This window comes from Poecile atricapillus, chromosome 3, assembly GCF_030490865.1.
Source record: "Poecile atricapillus isolate bPoeAtr1 chromosome 3, bPoeAtr1.hap1, whole genome shotgun sequence".
Classification (NCBI taxonomy): Eukaryota; Metazoa; Chordata; class Aves; order Passeriformes; family Paridae; genus Poecile; species Poecile atricapillus.
The window spans coordinates 94,977,092-94,989,958 of NC_081251.1; positions in this window are offsets into that span (position 1 = coordinate 94,977,092).

Here is a 12,867-nt window from a genome sequence, read left to right on the forward strand (position 1 = left end):
AACCTGCTGCAGCTAAATGACAAAACAGATGCAACGATGAAAATTAAAAGTGATGGATACTTATCTTTGGCTATAAAAGCTGCTAACAATTTAGAGAACTAGAGTGCCTTTTGGAGCTAGAATGTGGCAAATGAGAGAACAATAATAGGGCTAAAGAGTTTACTGTTTGTAAACCAGATAACTGTGGGGAGGCTGCATTGCTGTCTAGCACCTGTTTTATGTGGTTTGTCTTTTCTACTGAGTAAGATCAAGTGAGGTATTATTTTAAAGTCTGATAAGTATAGCATTGTTGGAACTGGATGTAACCTAACCCCAACAAAACTGCTGGAAACATGACCTTGCTTTTGTATGGTGTTTTGAACTTGAAAATAAGCCTCTTTCTTTTTCTCTACCACACACACCATGGCTTGGCTTGTGAGCCTTTCCCTGAAAAATGGGGTCCTTTTCCCTAATGAGAGCAGACCTATCCTGATATGAAATATGCTTTTGAAATGTCACACTCTAAATCTTAATTCTTCACCCTTTTTTTGTGAAAATGACTTTTCTTCAATGCATTTTGTAGGGATACTCATCCTGTAGGGTGTAAAAATACAGGAGTCAGAGTCTTACAGTGAAAATACTTATGGCAACTCCCTTGGGAACTCCATTCTTATATGCACTAAGAAGTGTTCTCTCATCCATCTCTATCTGCTCTCCTGATGCAGCTGGGAGTCTTATAGGTTGCTTTATGCTGTGCTGTGCCTGTGATTTGGCTGTACGCTTCTAAAATGCTTATATACAACTCTGAAATTGCAATCAAAACCTTCAGGTGTATGCAGTGACTGTCCTGCATGAATATTTTTAAATGGACAGAGAAGTGTGTTCATGCACAAGGAAGATGTACAAATTCTTGACAATCATCCATACCTGCGAGAGTTGGAAAGAGGGTCTCTGGGATCACAGAGTCACAGAATGTTCTGGGTTGGAAGGGACCCACAAGGATCATCGAGTCCAACTCCTGGCCCTGCACAGGACAACCCAACTCATACCATGTGTGTGAGAGCATTGTCCAAATTCTTTTTGAGCTCTGTCAGGCTGGTGCTGTGACCACTTCCCTGGGGAGCCTGTGTCAGTACCCAGCCACCCTCTGGGTGAAGAACCTTCTTCTAATATCCAACTTAAACCTGCCCTGACACAACTTCAGGGCATTCCCTCGGGTCCTGTCACTGGGCCCCACAGAGCAGAGATCAGTGCCTGCCCCTCCTCTTCCCCTCATGAGGGAGTTGTAACTGCAGTGAAGTCTCTCCTCAGTCTCCTCCAGGCTGAATAAGCTAAGTGTGGCTTCCCCTCTGGATCCTTTACCATGTTCATTGCCCTTTGGACACTCTGTAGTAGCTTTACATCCTTCTTACCTTGTGGTAAAAGTTTTTTACTCAAAACCACACACAGGACTTGAGGTGAAGCTGCACTTTTTTCCTATTTTGAGACACTCTGAGCTGACAGGGGATGAAAAGCAGCGTGACAATACAAGTTCTGCTCATTGCTCATGCTCTGCTTTAGATGCAACTTCTCTCAATATATTACTTATCCATGTGAACTCAAGTTTCTCTTGAAAACTTAAATGGAACAAAGATTGTGATTTCTCCATTTTCTTCTATCATGATTTATTTATTTACTGCCTTTAATGATTTCCTTCTTTAGAAATAGAAGTGTTGCCTTGCAATGCAGACAAACTAAAGTGAGGAAGCGTGGAGCAGCTTAGGGCATTTTTAACAGTCCTGGAAACCATTTTCTCCAGATCGTTAGCTGGAATCTACCCTGAGGAATCTAAGATGATGAGTATCTACTTGTCAGTAAGGAAGAAGTGATATCAGATACTGAACAGGAAAGAAGAGAATGATGTGCATGGGAAATTATTAGTAGGAAGTGGAAAAAGATAACAAAAACAGAAAGCTTATTTTTTTACTTTGTCATCTGTCACTAGGCATGTTACGTGGTTTTGATTCCTTTCAGATCAGTTCTGAAGTTGCTTATTTCTCCATGCATCACCTGTGGTCTGTTTGAAACATGCTGATGGTCTTACTCCTGGCTGCAAAACCAGAAAATTCTTCCTGGAAGCAGGGAAGAGAGCATCCCTCTGGATATGCAGCAACTATACCTGTGAATGAAGAGTGAAACAGGTCCTCACGTTTGACTTTAACTTCTGTGGATATCTTACCTGCCATGGCAAGCTGCAGTAAGAGAGGTCACAATACCAGACTCCTTCCCATTCCTATTGTGTCAAATCATGCCTGCAGCCCTGTGTCAGCAAGCATCTGTGGTGCTGTAGCCTGGGGTACACTCAAGCTTGGCTCCAATATCTCTCTGGGATTGGAGTGCCTGCTCTTATCCTTAGCAGCACTGCCTTCTCTTGTGTGTAGTCAGAGAGAAAATCCCGATGCTCAGTGAAGCCTGTCCAGTGTTAGGTGATGGTGGGAAGAAGTGTCCATGCTAGGAGCTGCTGCACTCAGATCCTGCTCCATCAACTGAGAGCTAACGGCTTCACGTGGTTTTCCTGTGCATAACAGAAGGAGCATCTAAGTCATGCCATGGTGTCCTTAAATCTTGGTGTATTTATCACAGCTGAGTCCACTTTGTGCATTAAACCATGGCTCACTTGTCATCAGCCAATCCTGATCTGAGCTGATTTCTTCATTCTTACTGTTGAATTACAGATCTGCTAATTCAGGTATAATGGTGTGAAGTATTCCTATGGGTTGATTATTTTTCTTATTTCTTAAAGTAAGTCCAAACTAAATGCATCTTATTGGCTGTCTCAGGAACCGTCCCGTTTACAACATCTTGCTGTTCTTTATGTCATCCCATAATTTCTGATTACTTAGTACAAGCAATAACACCTGAAAAAAAATCCGGAGTTGTGTTTTCTCAGATTCAGCAGCAAAATGGAGCTGAGTGTTCTGCCTTTTAGAGCTTTTGTCGCTGCACAGGATATATTTTTGAGGACTGAGAACATCTCTGTTATGTGGGTACACGTTTAGCATAACAGACACTCCAGACTTACTGCTCAGCTTTGAAGAAGAAGCAATAAGTGCATCACCTTCTGAAAATTTAGAGGAATCCCAAAGATTTACCCTCCAAGATATTAGCAATTAGGACTTCAGAAACTTTCTAAACTTCTGACTGCATTGTGTTTAATAGTCCCTCATAGATTTATATCTCCATTAATTTTTTGAATCCCTTTTAGAACCCATTCATACTTCTGGCTTTCACAACACCCTGTGACAGCAAATATCAGAATTTGTGTTGCATCAAATTTTTTAAATTTTTTTTCTATCTGATAATTTCATTGAGTGCCCCCAACTCTTTGTATTAACATAATCATTCCCCGTTCACCTTCTTACTACCATTCATGCTTTTGTAAACTTTATCACATCTCTCTTTTGCTGTATTTTTTCCAGTCTGATGAGCTACAGTCCCATTCCTCACTGCAAAAAATCTCTCCCATGCCTATGATCAGCTATTCCACCCCTCTTCATAACATTTCTACGCATTCTGTGCTCTGAGATAGAGATTGAAAGTATTCAAGATGCACGTGCACTGTGGATTTATGCAGCAAGATGGATTTTTTTTTTCATTCTATTTTTCTCTCATTTTCTTTCCTAGCAATTCCTAAAAGACCCTCTGGGAATTTCTGACAGCAGTTGGCACTGAGGTGACCTTTTATAATTATTCAAAGTGACTCCAAGATCTCTCTCCTGAGCACTGCTGATCACTGTGTACCTATAACTAGTGTTATATTTCCCCACATGTGTTAGTTGCCATTTGCCACCACTGAGTTTCATCTTAGTTCATGACATCCTTCAGCAGCTCTTCACAATTAGCTTCAGCTCTGTCTGTTCTGAGCAATGCTGTATCGTCAGCAAACTTTGTTATCTCACTCGTACTGCTTCCCCAGGTTGTTTATGGATATAGTGAAGAACATGCTTGAAACCTTTTTCCACTGGGAAAACTAATTGTACAGATTTCTGCTATTAATTTCTTATTCTTGGAATGCTTGGCTTCACTGCAAGTGGAGATGTTCACACCATTTTGACCTGGTACTGTCTTAGACCATATATGCTCATTGAATACTTCAAAAAATTTGTGAGGCATGACTCCTTTTTGTAGAAACTGTTGTATCTTTCCCTAAAACATTATATTTGTATGTGTTTGCTAATTTTACTCATTATATTGGTTTCTAGCAATTTATCCACTGCAGGGGTCAGGTTTCCTGATCATTCATTCTCTCAGTCTTCTATGGAGCCCTTAGGAAACACACCAGTATTTTCACATTTTTTGCCTATCCTTTCTTCAGATACTGAGGCAGATTTGAAGTCTTGGTTACAGGCCTCCATCAGTAAATTAGTAATATCTTTGTTTTGGAGCTCTTGAATATGTATTTTCTAATCCAAGTGATTGCTTAATATTCATTTATTGATTTATTCTAAGGACTCTTCAACTCACTATTTATTTCCAGTTTTATCTTCTTTTCACTTTCTTCAATAATTTTACATGAGCTTGGCTGAGATAGCAGCTACTGGGGGCCCTCTGAAGGCCTGGAAAGCAGGAGGTGGTGTCCCCAATAACTTGGAAATGTTCTGGACTCTTTCTGGACATCTGTGCTTTTAAAGGTAGTGATTGCTGCAAATATTTCATTACTCTCGGCAAGGTCTCCTGTCAGTCTTTCTGTATTTCTGGGGGGATTTTGATTCTGCTTGTGCTTTTCAGGAGAAATTATGTGTATCACAAAGTGCTGTTTTGTCTCTTTACTAAACACTTCAGCTGGGGCTAGAACATAATCTCTTAGTTTTTGCTTATTTTTTCATAATGGACATTGCTTTTAATTTTAATGCCTGTGTCTTTTTCTGACATTGCTGGAGAAATGAGTGTATTTTTTCATCAAAGACTTCTCCAATAAGTGATGAGTATATCCTGTTCTGGGGTTTAATTTTGTTCCTTCTTTAGGCTGTCTTTATAGAATTATTGACTATCTCTCTATGGTTTGGAATAGGATCATTTAAATAAACAAGAGATCTTCACTGTTATGTGTTTTATATTTGTTTACATTGCATTGGTGTGAGATGGATCCCTCTCCAAATGTGCAAGGAGATTTTTACACCCCACTGGTATTCCACTCTTCGACTGTATCTTTGCAAATGTAGCATTACATGATGAAAAATAAATTTTTGAAACAAACTCCCCATTAGTTTCAACTTGGCTTCTACAGTTATTTTCACTCCTAAGCAAATGCTACTAGGATTTAAATCAGCTGTACACAATTTCCAGCATCATCATCCTGATTTTCCCGCTTCATTTAGGGATCTTAATGAAAATGCAGTTGGCTGCTCCTCGTGCATATAGACAGGACCTAATCATCCTGAAGACACATCTTTTGGCAGAGCAACTGATCTAAGTAAATCAGGATGTCTCTGATGATCCATGTTTTTACATTGATCAAATATCTGCTTATAGCTGTACTTTACATCAAGCAAAGTCACTTTGTAATGTACCCTTAAAAAGTGATGAATCTTGCCAAATAATTTTATGTTATTGAGAATTTCTAAATAATTCCCCCTGCATTTGAATTATTTTGACTACCAGTTCAGACATTCTGTACTGAGCACGCCAGGTACAATATCGCATTCCTTGGGCCAGTCTCTCACTAGATAAAAATGGATGGTGAAAAGCTTGCATATTTTTAAGAAATATTGTTCTTGGTATTTATTTATTTATTTTTATTCAGCAAGTATTTGATCTTTAATTAAGTTTTCACAGCTTGCAGTATCATAGCCCATGCATTATCTCCTTGTAATACCCCATGGGAGTTTAAGACGAAGAGAATATTGCCTACATATATGCACCCCCATTTAGTTTTTCTGTTCTGCAATAATGCCTATGTAAATAAGCAAAAATAAGCAAAATATTTATTAATTTTTATATATTTTAATATACTTTATATGAAGTATATAAAATATATTTTATATAATAATAATTAAAAATATTTAATATTTTTATTTTTTCTATAATAATTTGTTTTATATTTATATATTTATATTTTTATTTATGTTTCTTAGTATTTCTTTACTAAATGTTTCTTATGCTCTTCAGTGCTGAAAGGAATATTTTGACCGTAAAATGAACAATTTTTCATGCAATCTTTTTCATACTCCAAAATGAGAGAAAGGAAATACTTCCAGCTGTGGTCCAGTGCTACATAAAGAATGTAAATCTCAGGCTGGTAAGAAAAGAACTTCTCTGCCTACAAGATCAATCTTGAACTTGTTTTGGTTTCCCCAAAGCTTCTTCAGAGACTGTAAACAGGTCCCCTTTTGTCTTGAAATTGCTGTTTCTAATCTGGGTAATTTACACATTCAACTCCTGACAAGTACCCAAGAATCAAATCTGACTTTGGCCTAAGGGATTCTCTGCCAGTAACTCTGAGACTTATTTCAAAGTAGGCAAGTCTGTCTGTCCTCATACAGACACAGGAATGAGGAGGCACTGAAATTAAGTGATTTACAAGGGAAAATTCTGGTGATGGTATTGATATTCATAGTTTCTTGGCTTTCAGTCCTGTAATTGGATCTGTAAGCAATTCTTCCTCTGTCCTGTAGGCCAAACCATGAGCCTGAATCTCAACATCCCCAGAAGTCAGGAAGTAGCCTGTAGATTCTCTCTTAAATACCTTCAGTGTGAAGTAAAATATGTACAGATCTCTGAAGAGTAGTTTGGGTTTTTATTTTCTCTGCTAGTTTTTATTGATACTATTTTTTCTGAACTACATCTGAATTGTTTGATGTTTGTGAGTCTGGAGAGGGGCTGGAAGAAGTGAAAAGCAGGTTGGTCACCAAGCAGTGACTGACAGTTGTGAGGAGAAAAATTCTGATGATAACTCTTCAGCTGGGCAGCCTTGGAGGAAAAACAGATGAAATCACTTTGGCTAAAATGGATGCCTGTAGCTTCATTAAATCTCACAAAGAAACAAACCCTTGCCTGATAGTTTTTACAAAGGCAGGAACAGTCAGAATGCCAAGAGAAAGCTTAATCCAGACCAACACTTCAATGGCATTTCAGTGCAAAATTGCTGTTTTCCTCCTTGTGCTGTAAGAATCAAGAGAAATACAAAGTCTCAGGCTTGGAATATTTTTTTAATATATTTTTCCCCTATTACAGTCAGCTTAAACTCAAACATGAGGCGAATGCTGGATTTGAAAGTGCAGCTTTCAGAGAGCAGTGAATCTGGCATCCACACAGTGCATTGTGCTGCCAGTCCTTTTTGATGTAGCAACTCGTGTGCTTCCTCCTGCCTTACGAGCTGGGGCTCTCTGTGCCATGATGTCGCTGTTGTGACAATGATATCGCCAGTTGCCTGCACCATCCCATCCCTTTTGATTTGGAGTTATAAGAAACAGCAGATTGGAAAAAACAAGTAAATGTCAACTCTCTGGACTTAAAATTAAGCCTTTCTTCTGAGGATCTGATTGCACTTTTTATACCTAGGCCAATATCCCTGGGAGTTACAGAATTAGATGTTCTCATCTCACAAGTATGAGGCACCACAAGTTGAGCAGCTTGCCTGGGAGAATACCTGAAAAGTTTTGACTTCAAGAACAGATTCACCCATGCTGTGTGCTTGCCAAGTAGCTGCTTTTGTCCAGAAGTTCTCTGAGCTGGGGCCTGATGAGTCCAAATTATGAATCTCGTAAAATAACTTTTACTGTTGCAGGACAGCTTTTAAGGGGAAAGCAGCTGCCTTTGATCAATGTGAGATTTATGATTAGGAGATTAGGACCTTTGAAAATGAGGACATCTGCTAGTATATAACATCCTGTGCTCAAATACAGATTACGCTGGCTTGGGATCTCCAACTCAATAGTGGAGTAATTCTTGTGTGCTTTAACAGTGATAAATGCTCCAACAAAGAAATAGAAAAATATGTCTACTACATTTCACTGTTGTCTTTCTGAACCTGGACAGCTTATTTGTTTCTCTGGTTCCTCATGGATTCAACCATTCCATCATACTATTTCTTCCTCCTGTTATTTGCAGACTTTGTTCTTCCCTAGGCTGCTGGTTACCCACAGTTACACATGATCTACCTGTTTGTGTTTCTGTTTTCCTTCTCTGATAATTCCTCTCCCTCCCTATTTCTCCCTGTGAAGTTTCCTTGTCTGGTCCTTCCTTCGCCTTTGTATCTTTCCACTTCCTATTTTGTGCTGTGCACCTTTTCTGTCCTCCTTGCCTTCACCCTGTATATATCCTGTGCCTTCAACCTGTTTCCTGAGGAGGGCTAAGCTGTGGTGATGGCACATTCCTTACAGCACCTCACAGTTACTCGATGTCTGTCAGTCTCCTCAAGTGCCTGGGGAAAGCTGAGGAAGTTACTGGAGCAGGAGGAGATCTCTTTGAGCAGAAAGTTGAAGGTCAACTAATGTCTGTAGTCACGTGGTAACAGAGATCTGCAAGCTCTTGTGTCTTGTGAGAATACCCACTGAACCCCAGCTAAACTTGGAGTCTCATACTTCCAGTGTGCAGCAGCCCAGAAAGTGGGCTAGGCAGAGTATTTTGCAAAATGCTCTGAATAAATGAACTTGTATAATTAGCAAATAAACCTTTCCACCAACTTGCCAATAGCCCACTTCATTTCCCTGCAGTGGTTTCCAAGGTCAGCTGCAAAAGTAGTCATTTCACTTGAACCTGCTCCTGATAAGCTTTTTTTCTCTGAGTAATATTATAGTCTTTTCTCTGGTTCCTGGTCACTGTCCTTTCTCAGTACAGCTGCTTGGATGGTATTTTCAGGGCTACATGAAAACACCTGAGCTAACCTATTAGCTTAGGTAGTAAAAGCAGTTTTTATAGATCACCGTCTTAGCTTTCCAGGGCTAACAAATTTTCTCTCTCTCTTTTTTTTGGTTCTTTTGCAGGGGTGTTAACCTGGGAAACTGTTTCTTGTACCTGCGCTTGATCACTGAGAGTTATCTTGAGTATTTCTCCTTACAGAGCTACTGTGCCCCATCCTTGTCTCCACACCCATCTCTGAAGCTTCTTTCAGGCCATTCTAATGGCTGGCTTCATATTTCTCTTCCTTCAAAACTCTTCTGAGAATTCACTTCAAAGACTCTTATAAATGACAGCTTCACTGACAGGTAAAGTAATTAACCTACTAATAAAAATAATTAATAAAAAAAACTAAACCATGTTTTATATTCTGAAAACTGGCCATAATCAGACTAACCATTTGCTGATTTTCTTCCTGTATTTCTACGTTGTCCATTCTTGTCTCATCTAATCTACATCATGTCTGAATCCATGCTTACTTCTGTGTATTTTTGTGTATTATTAATGCGCATGGGAGTCCTGATAATACAGCATGTACATGTGATTTGGAAAATATATGCATGTGAATATTGCCTTCCAACTGAACTAGATCCAGAGAGAGACATGGGAGGCAGATCTTCTGCTCCCGCAGCTAGTGTGTATATGCAAAGCACCAGACTGAAGGAGCATCTATATTACTGCTTGCTCAAAGCAGCAGAGACTCTGTCATACATAATACAGAGACATCATTACTAATATAAAACACTGCTGGGGAGAAGGGACACATGGGCGGGCCAAGATGGCAGATGGCTTTTAGTGGCATGCTGCTTTCAGTTCTTCTACCTTTGTAATTTGTGCAATTTAAAGCTTTTGGTTACTGTTTTTAGTCTGCTGTCCATTGGTCCTTGTGGGAGTTTTTGTTGTTGTGTGAGAATGCAGTGTATTTTTAGTGAGGGCCACAGCCAATCGTAAGTGCTGTGTTCTCCTGGTGACTGGTGTTACAAAGGCAGCCTAGTCAAGAATAGCTTTTATGATCAGCTGGTTTGCTGAAGAATTGATGAAAATAGCAGTTGTCCCAGCCATAGAAGCTCTGCTCTGTCGTACTGCAGGGTTTTGTGGTTGCTCTGTAAGGCACTAGTACTGAGCTGGAAAGCTCTTTGGCAGCTAAAGAGGGACGGTAGACATAAAATATACCTCTAAGAGAGGCAGGTTGTAAGTGGGGAGAGGGATGTCTGAGAGAGTCTTCCCTCATTTGCACACTGATGGAAAGATTCTTTGAGGGGGCAGGAATATGAAGGAGCTGAGGGGCCCTTCCTGTGCTTTAGGAACGCTGTTTAAGAAATCTGGGGTTCCTTCTGGCCCTGTTGTGTGGCTTGGCCCAATAGTGGAAGCACAGAAGTGCTTTTAAAGAATCCACTGCAGAAGGGAGAAGCAGGAAATGGTGGAAATTTTGTGAGGCACCCTCTCTTCTGCTCTAATTTCTAGACTGAAGAAATTATAAAAAGCTTGGGGAAGGTTTCTTGGATGCTTCTGAACTAGAAAGAAGCCCAAGATGCAAGGCCTGCTATTTGAATCTCTCTTGCTTTCTTCTTCTTTTTTTTTTTTTTCTTTTTTGCAACCTTTCTGAATTTTCTGATGCTTTGCTTCCACCTCTGATTTTTATCTTTTATTTATGTGAGGCCCTCTTTAATTACGGCAGGTAAAATCAGCTCAGCTAAGCATAAGCTTTATTGTACTGCAATGTGGTTTTAACCTTTACACAGTGTGCATTTTCAAGGCAGTTTTAATACCAAACTGTATTTGCACAGGTAAAAATTTATATGCATGTTACCCGGTGTAGGACTTCTTGCACTGAAAAGCCAATGCTCAAGCAAGCAGTCTTGCCAAGGACTTTGGTTGCATTTCTTTTGCTGAGTGGGGTCAAACTATGAGAAATAACAAGAACTTTTGTTCAGACTCACAGCTCAGAGGAATTCTGAAATATCCTTTCATATGTATGTTAGTTCTTTTGAGCTCAGATGATGCTTCAGCCTGGAGCCTAGGTACCAGATTAATTCCTGAAATTAGTTTAGGAATTTTCTCGGCATGCTTTTGGATTAATTTTTAGATTCCAGTTTATAATAGTTTTACCTATCTTCTATGCTCTCAACATACATTCTAAGTGGATTTTTTAAAATCAGAATTTTAGTGAACATGAAGCAGGAACGTTAACAGCCTACTTTCAACTCTATTTTCATGAGTTGTTATAATTCACAATGCATACAGTAGCTATAAAAAGACACATTATATTTTCAAGGTCTGTCACATTATTTACAATGTGAGAACATAAAAACTCCCTGATGTTTCCTGATAAACAGTCAGACTCAGTAGCACTGCTGAACAACTGGTTAGGTACCTCAGGTGCACAACCAGCTTCAGGTGGAGTAAGAAGCCAAGGGTATAGAAACATACTCTTTTTAGAGGACAAGAGGGTACTCCAATATCTGCAATTTCAAATGCTGGAGTACATGGGTTAACAAAAAACATTTCTGGTATTATGTGGTCTACCACTGCTACCTTCCAGGCAGTCAGTCATCTAAGCAAAATTTCCACATGAGTGGCTGCTGAAAAACACAATGCCCCTTACCCTAGGGTGAATCCTAGCTTTGTTAAAGTCAATGACAAAACTGCCTTTGACTTCAGTGGGGTCTGTTGGTATCTGATTTCCACTTGAGTTTAGGATTGGAGGTATCTTGGAGGAAAACAACTCAGTCTTCCACTTAACTATTTGCAGGTTTTTCACTTTTATGGCCAAAGAGAGTTTGTCCTCCTCCGAATCTAGATGTGCTCATAGAAGATGTTACTGCCCTCATCTTCAGAGGTCACTTCTTCCTCACTCTTTAAATTGTTTTAGGGGTAGTTACACAACTGGAAATTGTGGTTTCAGCTGGAATATTCGACCTGGAGTGAATTGGGGAGTGCTCACATATACTGCAGAGACCAAGGATAAAGCAAAAACCAGGAGGTGCAGATTTGGCTGTGAGTATTAAATTCTCTGTCAGGAAAAGGACATGTGCCCATAGTTTAGGTCATTAGAAGAGTGCCACCACCTCGTGGCTCCTTCACATGCTGAAGGCCACCATTTAGCAGAGCTGTGTGCACAGCTAACTCCTGTCAGGAAGAACCTTACATGGATAGAACACTATGTGGGTTTTGACAGCTTGCCTGAACCAAACCTTTTTCTTAAGGCTAAGTGAGAACTTCGATCTCGATGTCTTACATTCACATTGGAAAAGATTTTCTTGTGCTCCTTCTCTGCTGGTCCTGGTACTCCCACAGAGCTGCTGCCACAGGCTGAGGCTGCTGGTGGGATGAGTTGTCAGTAATATGTTCTTGTGCTGTGTGCTCTGTGTACCTTCAGAGGGTGGGAGGTATCTCACAACAGCTGTGTCGCAACAGCCACATCTGGCTTTTTCTACCTTAATATAGTTTTTGTTGTTGTGCTTGGTTTTGGTAGTGCTCCAAAATGATGTTTCAAACAGAAAACTTCCAACTTTTGATACAGCCTTTCTGTACTTAGGTTTAAGAGCAACCCTCAGGCCTACTAGGGGCTCACAGAAAAACATGTGTGGTTATACACACACAATAGAAACTGAATCAGAACTTACAACGAGATGTTTTCCACAGGTAAGTGCAAGGCCCTGGTGGGCACAGCTGTGCTCAGGTGCTGGTAAATGCTCTGGTATATGGAACTGGGCTGATGGGCTGGTGTCTGGTACCTGCCATTTTAATGCCCCTGCAGTGTTTTGTTTATCTCTAAAATGGATACTGCTGGGCTCAATCAAGGGAGAATGGTATAAATCAGACAAAACCAGAACAAATGGAAAATATAACAAAATTGCTGGAACAGTACAAAAGGACTCCTTCAGCAGGGCTCAGAGCTTTAATTTATTTCAAGAAAAATGACTGATTCATTTGAGCAATAGCTGCTCTGATCCCTTACATGTGCAAATGGCTGACAAAGGCAGGCTTCTAGATTTGCAAGTGACTGAA